The 23,803-nt window shown below is 42.6% G+C and overlaps 1 protein-coding gene across 3 annotated transcripts in view; it reads right to left on the bottom strand.

Annotated features, from left to right (window-relative positions):
- CDH4 (cadherin 4) overlaps positions 1 to 23,803 on the bottom strand; it is a 467,238-nt gene that overhangs the window by 57,801 nt on the left and 385,634 nt on the right. The window lies entirely within an intron of this gene.

Raw genomic sequence — 23,803 nt, 5'->3', positions numbered from 1 at the left:
CCATCATGCGAATGGTGCCTTGGAGAAACCTGGATCACTGTGGTTGGTCTATATTGCTGGCTCCTACTGGATCAGTTGGAAAAGCCAATTTTTGTGTGAAAACAGACGCAAAGAAAAAGCTTCTGAATGCTGTGGTAAAAATCATCAACATCTGATTTTGTGAGTGGAAAAACTTCAAGCTGGCTGGAAATTCTGACCCATGACATGAAACACAGATGTCTGCGCATGAACAAGATTTGATCCTGTTCCTTTTGTACAGATTAATAACATCACAGAAGTACCATGCAAGAAACGAAAAAGTATAGTGACTCAAAATTCGATGGGCAATAAATATCTAAAAGAAGAAGGGGTGCAATTCAGAATGAAGCTGATGGAAAAGACCAGTGACAGTCTCATCGGTGCACAGCAAAATAAGGCAATGAAGTTTGGGATAACTTACCAAATGCAACATAGCTGTAATTGCTTAGATGTTACAAATCACTCATTGAACAAGATGTAGTATAAACTGAGGATAAAATGAGATCCTCTGGAACAAGGCATCTCCAGCAGCTTTTCGGAAACTAATGATCCTCATGTTTATATGTGGATACATTAAATAAATATAAAAGAAAGATTTTTTTTATTAAACTTTGCATTAATGGATTTGAGTGAAGTCACAGATGGATTGTTATGCACACTGTTACCAAAGGAAGGTTAGCAAAATGAAGCTATTTTGGCAGAGGGCAATCTTAGTAGTGCAGGGCTTCCCATGGACTTCGCTGATGTTCTCAGCCCTCAGTGCTCTCAGTGATGCAGCGTTTGGATATGTTCTTGCCACTTTTGGAGAGCAGAAGACCTGCACAACTTCATATATTGCCTCCTCACATGGTTGCAGAGAAGCGACAGAGCTAGGGAAGCAAGGAACAGGAGTGAACTGTTTCATGGTGCCGATAAACGACTGAAAAGCTGGGCTGGCACATTGCAACTGTGAGAAATCTTTGTGACGAGCAGGATACCTTCCTTTCCCATACTGGGCCTGTCAGCCTTAGTCAAATCTCCTCCAGTGGAGTCAATGTATGTCCAAGTGAGACTACAAAAAGAGCAATCAACACAAAAAACCAAACTCCTGAATGCCAACTGCAGGAAAAGAAGGTCTAGTCAGAAGAGATTTCAAAAAGTACTCCAGAAGAAGTGTCCTGCAATACAAAGTGCAAAATGAAAAGAGTTTATGTTCATTACTTTGAAAGAGGAAGGAATAGCTGGAGAAGGATTCTCCTTAATCCTAACATGTAAAGGGAGAGTTGGGAGTCCCCCCAACTGTAAAGGGAGACTCTTGGCAGGGTAAATGGGCCCCTTTTTTGTGACTGTATGTTAAATGTGGATTGAGCAGTAGCCATAAGCCACTTCAATAATTGAAGGCAGAATTTAATTTTCTCAGATCAGAGCCTTAATCAAGCAGCATTTAATTTCCATGCTTTTTGTCATCTAAGGGATGCACCAGATCTTTGCGAGTGTCAAAGGCTTTTAAGTGACCAGTAGCAGTTTCCACCTTAGCAGGAGAAGCTTTATAAAAAAAGTCAGCACTGCAGAGACCCCACTGACAACCTCTCAGATTCCTGTAATGCGGAATTAACTTCACTTTGCCCCAAGGTATGGAAGAGGAACTTGCCAACCATCTTTACGTGATAAAATACAATTCTTGCAGTTATAAAATTAGAGAAATATAGCAGTTCCTTGCAGGCTATCAGCTGCAAGAGGCAGTTTCAGTATTTCAGTTTTTTCCAATTCTAGCTACGTTTCCTTTTAAAAAACATTTAGGTATGGAAAAGCTCAATTTCATATCAGAAGGAAGATGACCCTGAATTTTAAAGTTGAATTTAGCAGCACATATTCTAAGATACTCAGAAGTAACAGGCTGAAATGAAAGATTGCAAAGCATAATTCTGCCAAGATAATTAATCCTTGTTAACCCATGACCTGATCATGTATGATGCTGCGCTGACGAGCTTACTGAAATGCTATAAATAATGCTGGCATATTTTATTTTCTTTGTAGCCATAAATATTGACAAATTCTTCCTCATTAAACTTCCCTGAACCAGGAATAATCCCTGTTTCTTAAATGGGGAGCAGACACAGAGGAATTAAGACTCTTTTCAGAGGCGTTCATTATTGTGGGGAGTCCGGTTTGAGATGCTGAATACAGTTTTAAGCTGTCTTTATGCAGAGAAGTAAAACTATATTGATCAAATCCACATTGGCAATGTTACTTCCTTTCCCCCACTCTCCAGCAGAGACCTGTGTATACGTGCAAGAAAGTTGCTTTGCTGAGATGTACCAATTTCCTGAGCAGAATTAGTTATGGCAGAAAGAGATTTTTGTTGCCTTTGTAACTAGATCTACTGAAAGTTTTTGGCAGCGATTCATTGTTTCATTCTCCTAACTGACAGAACTAGCCCAGCAAAACTTAACTGCAGACTAAGGATATAAGTTTATAAAAAATTCATTTTGAGAGAAGCTGAGGTCTGGATTTACAATGCCTTAGCTGTTTCCTAGCACCTGCTTTCACGCACCCTTTAACCTGCAACAAGCCTGGGGTGACTCATCCCACTTACCACGGAGTAGCTGCAACTTGTTCAAGCTAGGCTAGTTACATACTAGAGTCCTTACTCCAGTATTGATATTTTCTGATCATCAGAAGGGAAATAGCATCCTTCTCTCCAAATGAAGCACTCCTTTTGCTTCGGTTGTGATGTGGAAATAGGAATGAAACCATCTTAGCTCTATGACTGCCAACGCAGCAGCCGCGACCTCGTGCCATACAATCTCAGCTCCTTGTATGGCACAAGGGAAGTGTCTACAAAACTGCACTGGTATTTTCTTTAGAATCTAATTTAATATCTTACCTCTGTAGCAGATTTACTACTGAGGGGCTGACTAGACTGCAAGTTTAATGCTCTCCTATATACTGGTGAGACTAGCACTTTTGGAAAAGAAAGTAGGCACTGCTGCTCCTCTTGTAGCAGTATATAATGCTAAACCTTTATAGAGCTTCTCACCTCAGGTTCTAGAGGTGTTGTACAAACTTCACAGTAAGTACATCTTACATGGGTCTTAGCTGTCCACTTTATTTCCTCCACCTCTCAGGCAAAACTGTGCTGTGAAAGTAAAGGGACTAGGTGCTGATGGGCTTTACCGCCAAGCAAGAAGCAATGCTCTTGCACCAGGCTCCATGCTGACCTCGTGGGACCATCCTCTCCAGGCAGTGTGCAGAGATTTGGGACTCCGGTCCTTGGTCTCTCCTAAGACAAAGCTGCAGTCTGTGATAAACTATGCATCAAGTTTTTTGTGAGATGGATTAACTCCCTGCGAGGACTAAGGTGAGATCATGAAATGTATTTAATTTTATCCTAAGCTGCACTCACATTTGTATCCTAGAGGTGAAAAGGTTTTTATCTCATCCCACCAACTGCAGTGTTTACCTTATTCTTGGTTAATGGGAACTGTATGGATTTTTCATTTCTCTTTTCCTGCAGCAAATGTCAGAACAGTCCCAGTTTAGAAACGTATTATCTGACAGCAGAAACAAAGTGCTAATTCAAACCAGCTGTAACAGGTCCTTACTTGGAGTCCTTAGGGTCTCCAACTAAACCATCAGCCCATGGAGTCATTGATTTAGACGATAGCGCTTGCCCCACATAAAGTAACTCCTGTCACTTTGAAGGAGCAGAGGTGGAAAATACAACGTCCATCACCGAGATCCTATTTCCAACACCCCGTTCAAAGAGAATAGAAAATCCTAGGCCTTGCAGCGTCCTCGTGCCTGAGCACCGGCGGGAGCACCAAAGGTGAGCCCCGGAGGCCGAGATCGTTATTCAAGTATTCATTTACCGTCTGCTGAGGAGAGATGACGCGAGCCCGAGCCTGGCGCAACGTGAGCCCAAGCCCGGCACGAGGCCAGGCCAAGCCTGGCATGCTTCGAGGAGGCCGGAGCTGGCGTGGAGGGGACAGAGCGGAGGATGCTCCTCGGGGACCTTTCTCCTTCCTTTTACTGAATATGTAAAGCTGAGCATGGTGTCCTCAGCTCTGTGGGGGTCATTGCAGGATAAGTAGGGCGTAACCAGCTATAAGAAATCTCTCTGCCTATCCTAGAACGCCTCGGCAGCTAAACAGGCCCTGGGCGAAGCTACCCGGGCCCCCAGGAGGCTCCAGATCTGGTCTCAAGTTATTTCTCAGGTTCTCCTTGCAGCAGAAGGGGACATTCGAACCCAAGCTTCCCCTGCTGCTCTCTGGTGCTGAGTATTCAGCATGCGGCAGAATCAGGCCCCGGTATTTTTGTACGTAAAGGCAAAAAGCAAACAAACAAAAGCAACAGATGGAAACTCTCAGATGGAAGGGGACATACTGGTTATTTATTTAAAGAGCTGCTGAGGTCTAATGGAAATTTCCGAGCAGCACTGCATCCAGAGCTTGCAGAGGTTTATTTAGCCCACGTTTTCTGTTTGTTTTCAATCATTTTTCATCGCAAAGCACACTTGCTCCTGGTGCTCGTTCCTAGCGCGGTGAGTCGCCTGCTCCGTGGCATTACACCTGCGGTGGCTACAGAGACAGCAGAGATGCCACCAGCCCAGCTGAGCTCTTGTGGGGCGGAAGCAGCACCCCGCAAAACACCCGTCGGAAATTCCCGCTCCCCTCGTATGCAGGGGGGGAAAAGGGAAGGGAGCCGTACGGCACGTGCGGCGCAGGACCCTCGAGCTAAACCAAGTGTTTCCCCCAAGCTTCTCCCAAGGCGCCAGCTGCTTTTCCAACTGCACAAAAGCCACGAACCACACCGATCCAGCCCTGACACCAAAGAACATTTGCTACCTGGATTTGAATAATGTGAATACATTAATTAAAGTTGATAACGGCTGATAATGATTTCCATCAGCAGTAGAAGGATGCTATATTTATCATTAGCTACGAGATCCTTATACCTAACTGTAATTTATACAGGGAAGACTTGAAGTAACGTGACTTGCCATCTTAACAATTTTTCTGAAAACACCTTTAAAGTAACAGAACATTGTTTTCTCTGGCAACTGATTCTGCTTCTCAGCATCTGAAGGAAAGTGAAGAGAGCAGTTCAAGACCATCCGGCTTTGCTTGAAGCACCTTACTCTTGAAAAGGAGTTGATTTTGAGACCAGCCGCAGCACTGGCAAAAGTCTTTTTGAGAACAATTTAGCATTTCTATACACTATGGACACTTTTTGCAGAACTCAGCCATGGTCGGCAGCCACAAGAAGAGCTTAAAGTGAAGGGAGATAAGGGAGAAAAGAAGCTCTGCCTCCTGGTCCTTTCTAAAATCTAATGGGAGATACCTCTGGGCTTAGGGTGCTGCACCCTGGCTTCCCTAGCCTGAGGAGCAACCCTCAGCCCCGGTTCTCCTGCAGACCAACAGTTGGGTGCTGGCAGTCCTCACGACTTCAGGAAAACAGCAGCTTTCCTTAGGCTGTGCTCAGGGATCCTTCAAAACGGGAGCTTGCAATTGGCAGCAAGAAGAAAGAAATTTCTTCGCAAAAGTAAGACAGGAGCAAGGCTGGAAGATGCTTTCTGCCACCCAGGAGGGCAGGTAAGAATCCAGATCCTTGCATTCCTCCAGCAGCGGATCGTGCAGGCCTGTGCAGGGTATACCCCTATTATACCCATGGGGTATAACAGCTGAGATCGCCCTGGTACCGTCAGGAACGGGATGTGGGAAGCATTTCTGCTGTCACCATTGCGGGACTCAGCTGAGCTCCTGGCAGAGAGCTCCTGCGAGAAGACACTTTGCGAATGACACGCTGAACATCAGCCAGTAATTATGCTCCCACTGCACTGTAACTGAAAAACTGCTAAACTGTCTCTGACTTCAAAAAAATTATTTTTATATCAGGTCACTGGATATAGGCATGCAATTGAAAATTCTGGGAAAAAAATGGAAATGAGCATTTCCAGGAAAATACACCTAAGTGACACAATGCACATTCATAAAATATGCAAAACAGACATTCACTTTTAGCTAGCATGGCAAGACATGCAGTATCACCAAAAACTGACAAGCAGAGGTCAAGCCAGTTTGCAAAATAAAACAGGAAAAACCATCCTGGAACCTCAAAATCTCTTCTAAGTCAGAGCTGACAACATTAACTGCTCCTGATTTCAGCAGACCTAGACTCAAAGAGAGAACAACAACAGGAATCTTCTTAAATATTTGTTGTTAAGGTAAATCTAAAATGATTGTCTAGCACAATGTTAATTACATTGCGCAGCAATCAAAACAGAGACGCTGAGTCTAATGAATCCCTACTCTCACCTTTGGAACAGAACTGGAGTATCTTGTTCACCTCCTTATTAGTCCATAAATATTCTAATTAGGAAGCGACTCCAGATGAATAGGATTAGCAATAAGGACATTTTAGACTAGGTACACAAGAGATACTCAAAACTCTCATGTCTTATCTAAGGCTCTCCTGACATTTATAATCATGTAGAAACGCTAAATTTACATAGCTCTGCCTAATTAGACATGGTTGCAATTATGTTTGTGGGCTTTCTTTTTTTCCTGCCCAAGTATAACTTACACTGTCAAACAGGAAGCAGGAATTGAATAGAAGCTCAGTGAGAATTTCTTTTTTGCCATTTGTAATTTGAATATTTAAAATTTAAAGCCATTTTTAGATCCTAGGCAAGAACTGACTATTCCAGATACAAATCCAGATCATTGCTGCTTTCGATGTAAAAATGAGGTTTTTTTTTTAGATGAGCAGCAGTTCAAGAGTAGGCACTAAAACAGGCCTAATTCTGCAAAAGGTGATACATGCTCTGCATGCGGTCCATGCGTCATGCCTGTTCTTGGTGAGAGTAGCAAGCAAAGAGACTCACCTTCTTTGAGGACTGCAAGTGCTCTGAAATTCTCACCCTGCCTACGTACTATCCTGACTGCCCTTTGGGTTTTGGATTTGGTCCCTTCTCCTCAACCTGAAAGAGCCTCAGTCTGACGTTTCTAAAGTAATTCCTGGCCTTCAGAAAGACGGTGAGAGGCAAGCAATCCATCAAGCTGTATTTTCTGTACAGCAATTGCTGGCATTATTGGGCAGGGATTTGATAAATAGTGTGTACATTATAATAACTGAATTTCAATATATTGTCTTTGATGTCTATAATCACGGACAGAGTTCTTTCACCTTCACTCAAAGATAAATCAAAATAACTGATATGCATTCAAAGCAGCACGCTTCCCAAGTTCTCTTTCAGAACGAGGCCATAATCCTGAAAGCTCCTCCGTGTCGTCAGACTCTTCATCTGCACGCAGCTCAAGCTGGAGTCAAGGGTCCTTTAAGAACAGGGAGATGACCACTCAGATATACAAACTCTCAGGACCGGAGTATTAAAAAATTCCCAGAACAAACAGCCACAAATCCATTTTACTGACTGCTTAAGGTCTAATTCTCTCTCACCACAAATACTCTGTTTATTGGAAAAGTAGCACCTTATTTGACTTGCACATCACGTTTCAAGCCTCATGCAAATGATGCCGGCAGAGATGCACAGCCCCTGGAAGCCAGGCTTTCGGGTGGCGAAGGGCAGCAGCCCGACGCGCAGCAGCACCAAGGGATACTTTTCTAATAAAGACTCATGAGGAAAAAGAGGACAGCTGAAGAATGGTATTGAAAACCTCTTGCTTGCAGCTTAACTGCCTAGAATGTGGGAGAGGTGGAGAACCAACAGGTCCGCTGATGCAGGTTTATAAAGGAAAAAATTAATCAATTAAGAAACCAAATAACTTCCTCTTATCAAACGGAAGAAAAATGTATCTTGCAGTAAACTGACTCAGGTGAGCTTTCTCAGCCTGTTTAACGTGCAGCCCAGATCAATAACAGCCATCAAATCTAAGGTCAATCTAAAACCCACTGAAGCCCAATTGCAGCCTTCCATTGAATTCTCCAGAGAGGCTCTAAAGAGAGAGCTCATATAAAAATTCAGTATGTTTCTGTACATCTGAATGAAATAAGTCCAACAGTCTGCTGCTAAAAACACATAACGGATATATTTCTTTGGCTAGGATATTTACCTCTTGCCTGCTTTCTTATCGAGCTCTCTAATCAGGGGGTGTATCAGTCAAGAGAGCTGGATCTGAGCGCTTACGACGACAGCCCAGGGAGCTGAAACAAAATCAATATCCATACAAACCCCACTCCCATCCTCTGCTCGGCTATATTTAAGATCAATCAATATGCATAAATGACTAACGCCGGGCACATCTGCACTAGTCTCGCACATAATCAACTTTGTCTTGTCTCAGCTTAATATAATTTTCCACCATATTAGCAGTCTTTATGATATCCTGTCTTTTCAAATAGACATAATTCAGAATCACTACATAGTTCAATTGGATTATTTTAGTCGCACACAGACCCACCCTTGCACACACACAAATCCGCTCTTCAGTGACAGCCTCTCCTTGCTCCACTGCTGGTGGGATTATAGCCATGTTGAAGTGCCTGCAAAGAGGTGACCTCCAAGGCCATGGCCAGCTTCTACCGATACCTCTGGCAGAAAAATTTTTGCGTGTGTGTGTGTGTGTGTGTGTGTGTGTGTGTGTGTGTGTGTGTGTAGATGTACACTTTAAGGACTGGGAAAAGAAATGAACAAACTTATCAAATGCCATGCTGAAGCATCCGTTAAAAATTGCACACACTTTTAATGACTTGGGTGAGGGTTGCTGTTGCATAAATTTATTTAACGTTGATGTCCCTTGTTTGCTGTAAATTTCACACTGTGAAATTACCAGGGCAATTCTAATGGAGCTGAAGCCTACAGCTGCACTCTATGATAAAGTAGGAAATAATTATGAATTCCTCTGGGAAGCCAAAGAAAGTCAAAGATCTACTTCGAAACTGCTCCCAGATGAGCTGCTCATCAGTGAGCTCACGAGGTGCAGAACCGCTCTTCAGAGCCGGGGAAAGCGCAGAATTAGCAGGAAGCTCGTGCTGACAACGCCGCCGCCATCAACTGACACTTAATTTGAAAGGACTGAAAGCTGGTGCCTGCAACAGCTTCTGCCAAGAAACGTATGAACAGTCAAGACAGAGCATGGAAGTGGCTTCATGTTCCAAGTTAGGCTGATACCGTGTAATTTTATAACTGAGATCACCCCGCGTGAGACATAACCACCAAGCAACAGTTCAAAGATCTCATGCCTAAAGCTCTGATGTGTCTGTATCCTGAGAGGATGTTGAGCTACGTGGGTCGTCCCATCTAGAATGGTATTTTCTATATTACTTCTAAAGCCAGAGCTCACAACCTTTGGGAGAGTTCACAAAAAGAGTGGAAAAAGGGCAAACACAGTGATTGGAGAAACTCAAGTCATGGCTGCAAGTAAGATAAAGATAACTTCAACTTCTGCCTTTAGCTACAACATCCCAGCTGTGTTACATGCTTAGTCATTACTTGACTTCTCTCCAGACCTAGGACCATGAGTGTTCACACTTTTTACGGCACCTCAATTTTCATTGTTCTCTTGCCTTAACCTATGATGTCCTATACTATCAGCACCATTTCTTCATCAGCCAGGTCCCATCGTTTTCAAGGCTGCATCCTTCTAATCACCAGAGGCAATAAGTGCTAGGCTGGTTTTGGCAAGCAGATGCTCCTAACCCTGATGAGTCTTGAGCGCCAACCCTTTGGTGCCAACCTCCTTAATCCTCCACCCCTGCAAAGTTCTCCTCCTCCTCTTCCTATTTTATCCCCACTTTTGTCTTCCTCCCTTGCATCTCCCTGCTCTTGGAGAGGCAGAAGGGTGCATGACACATCTTTTTTCTCTTCTCCTCCCTTACTCTACATCATTATGAGAGTCTCTGGTAGCTGAGCATCCCCGGACGAGTGGGGCATGCTGTGATCTGCATGCTCTGCCTCAGCAGGGAGTAGATCAAGGCACACGGCGCACAGCTGGAGGCTCCTGGCTGCCCGTTACATCCCGCCTCCTCCCCGGGATCATGCTGGAATCCTCACTTCAGCAGTCTCTGAATTCCCAGCCCAATTAGGAGCAACCCAATAAATGGACGGATTGCACTTCTAAAATGATAAAGCAACGACATTCCTGGTAGGAAAAGAGGAGAAACTAAGAAGCTGAACAAAATCACCTAATGGAACAGACAGGCAGTATTTATTCAGTTGCTCTCTGTGCTTCACTCACAATAACGTGCTGCAGCGCGCTTTAAACTTGATTCCCCAAGCACAAATATAATTCTTATTTATAATGCAACAAAGGATAAAGCAGGTTTCCTGATTCTGATAAGTGACTCTGTGATTATTTCTTCAGTAAAAAACATCATGTCTTTCAGATTATTCTTTCATGTTTTATTCTTGTTTGGAACAGAGGAGGCGCAGAGACAAGCATCTCTGCGCCTTGAGTCACTTAGTTTATTTTCTTATTTATAAAACCCAGGGACCCACTATAGCACGCTTCAGTGGCACTTGAGAACTTCTGAACGCTGGATTAAACTTTGTGGACTGGACTTCCAGGGGAGGATAACCAATGCCTAGCTGCAGAAAGTGTCACAGTTTATCAGGTAATTGCATCCTGTTAGATGATAATGCACTAGCGGTAGGCTTTCGGCATTATCACCTAGGATCATGACACAGCACCCTCCTTGAATAGTAATAATCTAGCTTTCTGAATAAGCAGCGAACCAATATGCTGCTGGGAAGCCTGTCAGCAAAACTTATGTACTGTACATCAGCATGCTGCAGACATCGGTTTGCTGCACTGAAAAAGGGGTGAAAAATGTTAAATGAAATGTAATCACCTACTTGGGACTTTCTGCTTACATTCACATACGTCTAGCCAAAATGTACTATACTGTTTACTGTCTACTGTCTTCTTTTAAGGTGCCTGTCATTGTACCATCCAGAAACACAAAAAATATTAAAAATGGAATTTTCTGGGGGAGAGCGTCCCATTGAAATTCAGACACCTCCTTCTCATAGCCTGTGCAAAACTGAAAAGCAAACAGGGGCTGGACCTCACTGGAAAAAAATGCCAAAACAAATTGTGTGTTTCTGCAGCGATGTATTTATTTAGGGCCACTCCAGACTGATTCAGCTGGTTAGACTTGAAAATAACTGCATGTGAAAATGCAAACAATAATTTATATAACTTTAAGTGAGCTTTCTCAAGATGTTTTGATGAGTTTTCCCTGAACGCTCCCTTGCACATCTGGTTATTAACTAGGTAATCTAGTCCACCTTATCTCCTATGGACACAGCGAGAAATGTGCTCTGCCTGCGTGCCTTTCTGAGCATGCCCTGATACAGCATCTGGGGTCGGCACAATAATGCAAAATCCATTTCTCAAATCTGTCAGTCAGCCTTTGAAGATGCTAATACTGCAGGCAATGGTCACTCTGAGTTACATTAATAGGTTCTTATTGCGAACAGTGGAATTAGCTTTTAGTGGAACATCCCTAAATACCCTTTTTGCTATGGTAGAATGACAGTAGTGGCAGAGACCATATAGAGAGCTGAAGGGGCCTGAGGACTAAAACTGGTGGAGAGTATTATGACAAAGTGGTTTTTCATCAGAGGATGCTAATAGTGAAAGTGCTCCTAAGGAAGGGAATTTGAAACCTCTCTCTTGGAATTTATTTCTAAATTTCAAAATAGTCAAACATCCCTTTTTTCAAATGTTTGAGATAACTTTTTTAAAACTAGATCTTTTAAAATGTCAAAAATCATTCTAGAAGACTAACAAACATCAATGTGACACTTTTGCAACTATTAAAATAAAAATGTTGATTCTCTCCTGATTTTTTTCTGATGAGCAGTTACGATTTTTAAAATTCACTATTTTGTCTTAGTCTGGGGGTGGCAAACTCTTGTGGGGCATTTCCTGCCTAATCAGGATCATCTACATATATGATTGCTGTTGTTTCATTTTCCACTCAAACGGATATAGCTGAGACATTTTCTAGCTATCTAGTCTGTGTGTTTACAGAAACATTGCCATGACAAAAGGAGCTTCAGGTGGGCCAGCTGCCCAAGGATACATCTGATGTCCTGCAGATTTACCCAGTCTTCAAGTGATTTTATTAGCACTACTGAAGCTACCTAGCGGAAAGCTAGCTTAGATATGACTACATGAGCCACAGGCAGAGCAGCGTTTGCTTTGTCAACAGGTGATATGTTGCAGGCATGCAGTCACTTTGTGCATCCCTGGCCCAGGCTAACGGAAGCTGTCATACACGGGGCAGACTTCTGATACCGAGGAGCACTGGTAACCCTTTCAGATTTTCTCTTTATGCTCAAATATGTATCATTCAAGCCATATCTAGGTGCTGATTTACAAGCAAATACTGTTCATTACGTTTTCCGCCAAACCTCATGTCTTCTGATATCAAACATCACGGTGTGTGTGGCGGGGAAAGGCACATAATTTACAAAGCTAGTAATGCATTTCCCATCACGCTCCTCTGCATTGCCATGGCCACAAAAAGATGGAATCAGCCAAGATGAAAGCATTTACAGGGCTGAAGTTTAATAGCTAAAGTAATTGCAGAAACATACACATCTCCAAAACAAACCACTTCCAGAATGAATAATGTGTGGAGTATCCTCTCATCTACTACTTCACTTCACCCCAGTACAAGCTCCGCTGCGAGCAAAACACATACAATATATTTTAAGATATTTCAAACGCTGCAGATCTCTGTAGCTGGGCGAGCTCCTTCACAATGCAAACAAACCACAGGGTTTGCAAAGCATTAAAGAAAGAAGGATGTACTGCTGCTCTTTTTATGTCACTGAAATTCACCTTCAGAAGGTGAAGAGAATGCTTTCCAAGCAAGCGTTTGGCACAGGTTTGCTTGGGTGATACCAAATCCTCCCTTAAGAAAAGCAGAAACCTACCAGAAAAGCTTCATCAGTTCTCCGAGACCTGCTAGCTATTGATTTCCAAACCCTGCTCCAGATCCTCAGGCAACAGAAATCACCCTGGCCAGCATACCCCTGTTCTACGAACTGCCCCAGCTTTTAACTATGAAAGTGAGAGTCTTCCTTATAAACCGAGATGTGTTCCACATTGATATGAATGTGAAACTGCAATCTATTTATTATTAATAGAGCTGCGCAAATTAAGACCAGAAAGGCCAACTTATTGCATGCCTGGATAACATGAGTCACCACATTTTATCCAATTAGTTCCCCTTTTAAATTTTAGCCATCAGATTTGAGGTCACTCAGTATATAACCTGCTTCCTTTAACTGAAAGCTACATGTATTTTTTTCAAAAAGGCATTTGAAACAGAAAGTACCTTAAGTGCAAAAAATGAGCCGCTTGAATAAAATACCATTGTACCGACACACACTCTACTTAACCAGCATTTCTTATACTAAATCCACACAAATTTTAAAAGCTGGAATAACAGAACAACAATGAAACGGAAAACAGTTAGCCTGCAAATTAGGAAAAAAGACCGTGAAGTTAATACGACAAAAGAACAAACTGCCTCACTACTCCGCTACTGCAAGGACCTAGACACTCTGCTGCGCCTTTCTGGGAAAAGTAATACAACAGCTCCTTGCCTGCATGTGAAACTTTGCTGGCCTTATCCCAGAGATCCTCTCTCAGTCTGTGGTCAATGGAGAAAGATTGAAATCTCTATTCCTGAAGCTGTGCATTATTATTTATAGCCAGTTTAGTAATGCTTGGAAGTGCCTAACAAGAACAGTTGTTCTCCCCTTCAGCGAGCCACCTTCTGCCACCTTTCTGGGTACTAATCAGCACAGAACTCAAGGAGTTTGACAGTATTCATGGTGAAGAATAGCAAAACTCTCACATTTTTGTCCCTGTGCACAGATTTCTGTCTGTTTGCAAGTGGTGTGTCCCCAGCAATGACACGCTCCATGATCCCAGCGCTCATCCAAAGTTCTGATGAGATGCACTACAAAGACGCCAGATATACCACCATTGTAATTACCCTTTACAAAGTATATAAGAGGATCTCTGTTGTTTTCACTGATGAGTTTCCAGTTTCAGAACACTCTCAGAATACAGGATTCTTCAGATCTGGTCTTGTGGCAGTTACGTTCCTTTGCATTTATGCTGCCTTTTCGAAAACTTAGGCTCTGTTAAGGAAAGTAGCTGCTGCAAACTGAAATGTTCTGTAAATTCATTCATACTCTAAGAAATGTGTCAGTGATAATATTTTAGTAAGAAATATATCCAAAGATTATGTTTTCATTATTTTAAGTCTTGTTTTGATTATTTTAAGCCTATACCCTTAAACACAGGAAGGGGCTGTATTATTAAAAAACACTATTAGGCCTAGAAAGAAAAGAGTTAACTAAGTCTCTCTTTAAAATGCTAATAACAGACAATGGTCTATGGATAACTTAATTAGTGGAGCCAGCTTGTGTTTAATTATTTCACTTGACCTGGCGCAGCTTTATACAATAATCCCTTTAGAGAGGGGAAGGGGCTGTTGGAAAGTATGTGATGTACCAGAGGAAAAACTTTAAATCTGTCTGAGCTGAGCAGGTAGTCTTCTAACTAAAATTGGAATGATATACTATTCTCCACTGTAAGACAAGCTCAAATGAAAAAAGAAATGCAGGTCTGAGCCAGAGAGATTATCCTAAGGACCTGGTGAGCTTTCCACTCCGATACTTAACTTTTTTTTCTTCCTATTCAGCTGGGATTTTACTACTGAATAATGTATAAACCAACCCACTGTAGTCAGAGGTGGGATTTCACAAGCAACTTGAAACAAGTGCAACCAGACTGTACCAGAACTCTCTGAATATACTAAAATGTGTTTGAAGAAAGACAAGGGTCTATAGACTATTAGTGAATGTGGGATTTTCTTATAGGAGTTGCTCTAAAGATTTTCACATTTAAAAAAGAGAACTGATTAAGTCGGGTAGCTGTCCCATTCTTGTAGAGACTCTTTAATCCGACCAATTCAACTCAAAGGTTTATTTTATCTCTGTAGGTCAAACCCAAATCATGTAGACTTTCAATGGGGCAACATCTCTTTGATAGTTTGCCCAAATACGAATAAGAAAATGTCATTACGGTTTAACATGTGAATCCATATATTCTCCTTCAGAGGCTATAGCATCTTAATGTCCTACTTAAAGGAATACCTAAGCAATACTTCAAGGGATACTTAAGCAATACTTGAAGGAAGTCAGGTGTATAAAAGACTGCAAACCAAATGGAAAAAAGGAGGAAAAAAAAGAAACTGGGGAGCTATTCGGACAGGCAGAGAACAGCCCCCTACGCTATGTGTGAGTGGGAAGAAATTCTCTTCATTTGAGCCAAACTGTAGGAATCATTCTCGGTGGAGTCAGCTACACGGGAGATGTAAACTGGCTGTAGGTATGCTCTTAAACACTAGTTATCTCTGTTTTGTGCTTAAACCATCCTTCTATACTCGTCTTCAGGAAGCACGTATAATGCACACGGACTTGAGCTGAAAAACTCTTCACAGAACAATTAAATTCATAAAAAAGCCATAGCGTTGCTCTGTTTGATCCTCTTTATTAAAAGCATGACATGATGGAGGACGAAATGCCCTAGGACAGGAGCAGGGCCAAGAAGAATGAGAGCCATGCATGGCAGATCGCCCTGTCAGACATTTACTGCAGAGAAAGTACGGCGATACAGAGACAGGCTCCCCTTCAGCTCCTACGACAGCTACATTTCCCTGGAACAACGGGACTGTCAGTCTCGGGTGTAGAACTCCTGATCACAGAATACGAAGCCTCCTCAACAACTGATCTGAAAAAGTGAAACCAACTCAAGTGGATCGGCATGGCCACAAAGCCAAGGGCCCCTCCTCATCCCCCAAGAACAGCTCTGAGGCTCTCTTGCCTTGAGCGGCCGGGAGGAGAGGCAAAGACGACACAATATACCCCAATCATATGAACAAGGCACCTCAGCAATGCCGAAAACGAGACCAAAGTTACTGAGCATTAAGTTCAAAACAGGCAATAACAAAAACGTTAGAGCAGAGAGGGCTCTGCAGGACTTCTGTCTTGGTGACAAGTTGACCATGATTTTCTGAATCCCACAGAGCTCCTGTTGCATAGACGGAAATATTAGGAAGGCCATGATAAAGTTTCATGGAAACTATCAGACCACGCATCCACACAGCTCCCTTAACTAAACAGGGACTGCTCTGCCACATTGCTTCAGAGCACGCAAAGCGCCCACCAATGCACCTCCCTCCTCAGAAGCAGAGGTGTCAAGGATTAAATGTCACACATCCATCAGTCAAGGATTAACAATACAGGCGAGCATAAAACATCCTTTGCCTGTCGAGACTGCATGATGTGTTCTTTGCTCTGACTTACTTTATTAGTGCTTATCTTTGTTTGTCAATGTTATTTACTTCCTAACCCCCCCAGTGATGACAGGGCCATTAGCGTTTAAGCACAAGGAGCATAATGACTGAATGTGTGCAGATGAAACTGGAGCTAGAGTGAGCTATTGGTTACACAACCTCAATTTCAAACTGTGCCAACAGACCTTCATAATTTGTATAATCAGTTGGCCTTCAGCCCATTACATCTGTGCCCTGCTCATCTTGCCGGTGAATTTTTTGGGAGGTAAATACCATGGCTATTTTCCACTCCGCTCACTGGGCTCCTACAGTTTCTAAACTTTTTTCAGCCCTTCTGTTCTTTAGCAGTTTCTCCTATAATCTCCAAATCTTCTCTTTTATAGTGAAATACGTACTCATGCCACCGCCTTCCAGGCCTCCTGCTCAATATCCTGGGCATATTAGTCTTTCCATTCTACCTAGCTATCAGGGAGGTAGCAAGGAAAAACAATTAACTCTCCTTATACACAAACTCTAACTGATAGCATTTTATTTAGAGAGTTGCAGCAATTATGCAGAAGACAGAAAGGTACAGATGGAAAGGCCTAGCAGAAAGACACACAGCCACTGCTACTTGGGAAACGCAACTGGTGGGAAATATCTTTTCCAGGTCCTGTAACAAGGCGTCAGGACCGCCGACGTAATTCCCTTGTTAACTGAAACAAATGGTGGTGTTCCTACAAGGCTTCCTTCGCACCCTTCCCACATTGCAACAAGGTGCAACTGAGGAACCTGCTAAGCAAGGCTGGACCAATAACACTCAAGAAGATTCAAGCCCTCTGCACCAGCTAATGGCTGGTATCTCAAATTATGACAAGTGGTCCTCCACTGGGTGCACGACGCGCTTCTGAAGGCGGTAAATGGGGTTAATAAAATGAACCTTCTTCACCGATGAGTGGTAATGCTCCTCACCATAATTTGCTGAAAAAGGTCATTCTTGCCTTTAATGAGAAAATGAAATGCATGCTGGAATGATGGAGCAAGCTCAAATCAGTCCTACATACAATGTGGAAACATAAACCAGAATCAAGCATAAATCTACTGGTTAAATTCAGCTTATGGCTAATCAGCTCTTCCTTTGACAGGATATGCTGCTGTGGAAATGGGATAATTTCATAACTGAATAATTTAACCAGTTTTATCTTTGAGTAATGATTTCAGGCATATTATTATATAAAGCTTCAGTATTTACATTTTTGTTACACGGACCTGAAAAATTACAAGGCATCAGGAATAATACACTATTTGGTGACAAATGACATTTATGGAGTGGCTTACGTCCCACAGGATGACTTTGGGCTCCACAAATCCCTGGGATGGAGAGCGGCAGCCCGGCAGACAACTCGGGCTGTCTGCTGTGCGGCAGGACTGGGGGAGGACTGCTTCTCAACACCAAAGAGAAACGCTTGTGCAAACGCTACGGCTAGAAGGGACAAGCAAAGCACGCGGTCTGACCTGCTGTGCAGAACATGCTGGTAGCATTTTACCTGCTTACCCCTATAGGATAATAATTTTCATCTGATACTAAGATATGTTCCAGGCTGACTTCCAAGCATTATTTGAAGACTGCAAGAAGTGGAAAGTCCACTTACTCTTGGAAGTCTGTTCCAGTGGTTACTCATCTTTGTCTCAGGAAAATACCTTGGGAGCCTGCGAGTCTAGAAGCTAAATACAGAAGCTTGTGGTCCAAATTCATAGAAATGGATGTGCCTCACTGGCAAAATAATGACTAATCTCTCACTCTCTTCCTCCTCCTTTGAGTCGGGCTGTGGAAGTCTTTTTCTGCATGTGTTTTAAAGCAACGATACAAGAACTCCATCTTTACAAACAAGACGCTTGTGCGCAGCAGAACCAAACAACCTTGTTTCAGTCCTTCAGAAAAATAATGGAGAACCTAAAAACCAGAATCCCTCTCACTTTAAAGAACTCTTATAATGGATACAAATAGCAAATGCTGTGCATGTTAGATTGTGCCTGTCAGAAGGTGACATAGTCTTAGCAATTTTGCATTAGTCCTCATTGCTCCTTGGAGATGGCTAATTTGAATGAGGAAAATGGGAAACAGAAATTCTTATGATGCAGTCAAGCCATTTAGATGTCACTTCTGCTCATTCTTTGTATTTTGTCAGTACACATACACGACTGATAATCTGCACAGATTCACTCATATATCACTTGTATCATGTCAAGATCCTTCAGAGTCACATTGCAACAGATGTTCCTCCAGCCCTCTTCGGCAGTGGAGGTGCAGCTTTGCAGCATATCACACTGATACGCAGTGAAGGGGAAATAATTAACACTGGGGACCATAATTCAGAACAGAATAAATTCCTTTTGTTACGTTCCCGGGGCGTAAAAAGGACTGAAAGCTGCTGGACTGTCTTGTCAGAAGAAAATTCCCTGGTGCAGTAAACAAGGCTAGGTCCATGTTACCTGATCGCTATACTTAAAGAGCACTAGCTGGCTGGAAAAAAAAAAGCCCAGACTGGATACACTGTGCGTGCATAAACTCAAACTAGTGTATTGGCACCCACAGGACTATTCCACCCCGGGCAAACTGTAGCACTCCCAATGGTTTAAATTAATTCCCAGCTGTCACCAGTAAAAGGCCTTCCTCATTCCCAGCCAGCCCCAACATTTTGAAACGAAGGGATGAGGAGATTTCCAACAGATACCTGTAGTTACCAAGAGATAAACGCACCCAAAATAGTTATTACAGATGGTACAAACCAATCACAGCTCAGTTTCTGGAAGAACAAAATATCACTTTTTTTTTTTCATCGTAACACTTCAAAATTCTGCACTTGCAGAAACATCTACTTGCAGCAAAACCACAATGTTGGAGAAGAAATAACTGTCTCTGCCAATGAGAAGAACTTCTGCGCTTCCCCACAAAAATTCTGCCATTTCATTCATAAATAAAATAAGCCACTAACTCAGTTGTTGGCAGGCACTCCCTTTTATCTTTCAATCACTTGCGAAAAGACTAGCAACATCACATTTTCAGAAAGCCGAATGTAGTAATCATAGAATTGGATTTCATGTATTTTTAAAAGCTTTTGCAGCAGCAGCGCTCCAATCACTTTTAAAAGAAATATAAACATACAGAAACTTGGAAGAAACAACTCAAGAGTTCCTGACTTGCTTTATTTTTTTAACATGAGATAAACTGGGAAGGGCTTCCTTTCTAAAGAAGACCTCAAAAAGTTAGCAACATTACACACTACGAGCACCACCGAGCCAAAATACTTAATATCACAAATAAGCCTGGATGACATATGAGATGTCTCGACATTTATTGGCCTGCCAGCAGCATGTGGAATCAACCGGTTCCTTTTCTCTCATGTCTTTTTTTTTTTTCCTTCCTCCTTGCTCAAAGTCCTTTTTCATAAAATATTCAGTGGAAGCTCTTCAGAAGAAGACATTGCCTATGCTATAGCCCCAATGCAGGTTTCCTGTGCTACTGAGACAGACATTCTGCCACCAGAGAAATCAAAACAGCTGATGGAGTTGAATTACTGCACCAAGAGCTCACCGGTTGCCTTCAGACAGAGAGTCTGGGCTTGGTCCCTGCCTGGGACGCCAGTCTGAGCGGTACCAGACAAACCGAGTACAATGCAGGATAGTTCTGGTAAGTTTTGCACTGTGAAAGGGAGAAATGCTACTTTTCAGAATAAGAAACAGAAACATGGAAGTTCGGCTTGCTTAATAGCCCCAACTGGGGACAAATGATCCATTTTTTTTACCTCTGATATGTATTTTCATGGAGAAAAAAAGAACAATGAAGTCTGGAATTCGGATACACTGCTAAATTCAGCAGGTATCATGACTAGCATTCGGCTAGCAGTTCTTAGCAGTACCACCTGATTGTGCAGCAGCCTGCCATAAATTAGATAAATTAGCATGGTTCCCCCCTGCCCCCTGAGAACTTCATTATAATCTGTCCTTCTCCCATTCACAGCCTTCCTTATTAATCCATATGTTTTGTGCTTCAGTTACTACCTGATCTTTTCCCATTTCTATTAAATCAACTACAAATTCCCTGCATTTTCTTCACATTTTCCTGTTTTAGAGCAAGTATCTGCTTTTAACCTTTTCAGCTCAGCCTGGCTGTTTGAATGTACCTTTGAAACTCTGGCAGGGTCTAAATCCCTATCATTTTTCCCTATTAGTTCAAGGGATAAGATATTCCTTTGTTCCACCCGTGGCATTTTTCACCCTTATGCAGGCAGGAGCTTGACTCAGACTGTTGCTAAACTGTCCTCCTTTAATAATTTTTATGAAGTGCAGTCCAATTATCTTTATCTTCCTTGGGGATCCATTCAATTAAGCGCAGTCGTAATGAGTGAACGGACAAAGAGCATTGTAACCGTATTTACATCCAGATTAATGGGAACCAGGTAAGATAACTTTAAAGCCATCAATATTTTAATACCTTGGCTTTTCATTTTGCTGTCTTCAATGTCACACGCATTTAGAGAGACCAGCACAATTTCAGAGGCTGTTTTTAATTTCCTCCTTGGTTTATGGAAATGAGGGTTCAGAAACAGCAGCAAACTACACAAATTTGTCTCAGAATAGGTTTCCTGCAGGTTAACTGAAATAATTCTCATGACACAAACTAAGCTGGAAAGCTTAGTTCAATTTATTGCACGTTGCATGAATTGAACACAATGTAAGAAACCAACATTTAAGTGGAGATGCTGAAATCACTGGGAAGCCTAGCTAAGGCAGAACGCAGCAGAACTGCTGACCTGGAACTGCCACTTCTGAAGTGACTTTTCTCCCCTCCAAAAGACAAATGCTGGATCAGGAATATGGACCTGTCTCTCAGCTACCGAAGGGCTTTGATAGCTACTTTCACACCTACTTTGAGGCACCTTTCCATTGCTGGAGCAAGGTAGTAAGCTCGAACTCTAAACGAAAACCTGGTTCTGTTTCAACAACACGGTTTAACGCAATAGTGTCATAGGCACTGATAAATGTGTCAATAAGTATTTGGAGAAATAACTCGTATCCAGGGAATTTATCTTGGTTGGAGCAGTTTCAGCGGAATAGGTCAGATTTGTTAACATTTTAATTTACTCAGATCCGCATTCCAAATACTGCTCTTCGGCTCCTTTTCCTAGCAAAAAGAAAATGTCAGCAGCAAAACCAAATTTACTCCCCTAATAGCCTTTTCAAGATTTTAGGAAAAACAAATACACACAGAAAGCCAACCTGTGGTACAGTTACAGAAGGGCTTATACACATTTCTCAATTTAGACCTAATATAATTTTATGTTAATGAAATAGAAACTTTTTCTCAATTCCAGCTGCAATCCTGAAAAGCAGTGGAAAGCCCTGGGAATACCCATGTCCTGCAGCCTCAGGATTGTGCCCAGAGCTGGCTGTTCGGCCTCGATCCACCTGTCCCTTGTCCAGCTTGGTGCCCCCTCAGCTGTGGGACAGTGAACGTCACGTTCCTATACATGAAGTGCTAACTTGCCTTGACTCCCCAAACCTAGTGCAACAGGGGAACTAAAATGACGTATATAGTTTCCTGTGAGTTTTAAAAAATATTTCAGACACAATGGGATAAATATGAAAAAAAGATCATGATTTTGCCTTATCCTTCCCCCTATATATTACCTCCTCCTTTTTTCTTTCGATTTGCTGATTAAAACCTCTGCTGCCCCTTGCTATCCCAATCGATGTCTTTGAAATGAATATGAATCTACGACCTTTCTATATCCTTACAGTCCTACATTAAAACGCCAGCCCCACTGATGTCAAGGGGGCAATAAAAGTTCTGCCATTTCCATAAAACCAGCATTTCCCTGCCAGAATTTAGACCCCCCACCTCTGAGCACTTTATCACTGTCCCTCCGAGGGACAGTCTCGGTAGCACTTGTGTTTCCTCTTTGACGGCAACCGCGCTACAGGCTTCGGCGTTGCCTATGATAATCTACTGCTTCAGATTCGGTTAACTTCCTGATTTTCTAAGGAAAAGGAGCAGAGAAAGGTCAAATCTGCCCTAGGTGGTGCTCACGAAGTCTTCTGCCTCAGTCTGGCAGGAGGCGGCCGTGGCCTCCCTCCTGCCCCCAGCTCTGCTTTGCCTGTCTTCACATCATGAAGCCGTGGCGGAGGCTTGAACCCCTCCAAGGGCTGTCTCAGGCCCCAAACCCATCAGCACCCTGCCTACGCTGGGCACAGGGGAAAGGAAGAAAGAACAAAAGAAAGAGGAAAGAAAGAACAAAACCAGTGTCCAACGCCTTCTCCCCCAAAGGCAGGACGCTTGACTGTCAAAAATGGATTTTGCTGGACTTGTCGTCTCTGGGGGCTGCCTAAGCTGAAACATCGGCACCTAAGTCTAAGTATTAAGTTTATTTCCTGCACAGTCATACTATCAGTGGGATATCAGTTTGGTCAACGAATGATCCTTCCAATCACTTAGGAGTTCATCAGCTAAGACCTCTTATTTGCAGTGAACAGGTGATGCCCCAGCAACCTTACAGTCCAATAGAAAAAAAGGCCACAATTTAAGCTCCCTGTCTCACTTCAGATCCAGGGAACCCTGGCCCTACCCATGGTCACTCCAACCCACCACTTACGCTAAACTGATTTTTGTTTAAAGTGTGAGGTATAAATCCTTTCAACTTGAGTTATATACACCTCCAGAGAAGGTAGAGCTTTGAGAATCATATTACATAGCCTATACTAGCAAACCCTATTTTCGCCAATTAAAATGATATTTTTTTCCATATTTGGAAAAGCTGTACATTTCAGAACTCCAGGAGAAGAGGTATTAAAAGCAGAGCATCACACAAAACCAAAAGCATGTGGTTGCTAACACACACTGGAAGACCATTTCCTCATTTTAATTAGCGGACAGGAACGACTAAACGGGGACTGTGCAGCTTTACTGACAGGACAGAGTGGAGGTGTTAGTATTTCACCAGAAAGCAGTGGTTGGCAAATGGCACAAGGATGTCATTACAAAACAATCAAAGCACGTCAAATACAGGCTCTGTAACTGCTTCCAAAGGTCAAATGCAAAGAACTAACCAAGAGAGGTCTAGAAAGGGCTATTGATACATGCCACTTCATTTGTCCTTCGACAGAAGGGGAAAAACGCCAATTTATTCACCGCCTCCCATACCTTCTGAGGTATTTTTGAGTACTTCGAATTGTACAAACTTACGGAGGGAAAATATCAGCAACACAAGCGAGAAGATTCTCCCAGGGGTTCACCGATTGACAGGGATTAAGGCAGAAATTCTGCACCGAATCAGAGCTGCGATGTCCCACAGCTGCTGCGGCAGCAAAGACCACGAACACCACTTTGGGACTCACACTTTGGGAGGGTTTGTACTGGACACAGAATTTGGGTATTACAAGCTAGTAATCATCAACAACTGGAAACTGCATTACGTTT

The sequence above is a fragment of the Struthio camelus genome, chromosome 18 (assembly GCF_040807025.1).
Source record: "Struthio camelus isolate bStrCam1 chromosome 18, bStrCam1.hap1, whole genome shotgun sequence".
NCBI classification, from domain to species: Eukaryota; Metazoa; Chordata; class Aves; order Struthioniformes; family Struthionidae; genus Struthio; species Struthio camelus.
The sequence above is the reverse complement of the archived record's forward strand: the minus strand, read 5'-3'. Positions and strand labels throughout refer to the sequence as shown.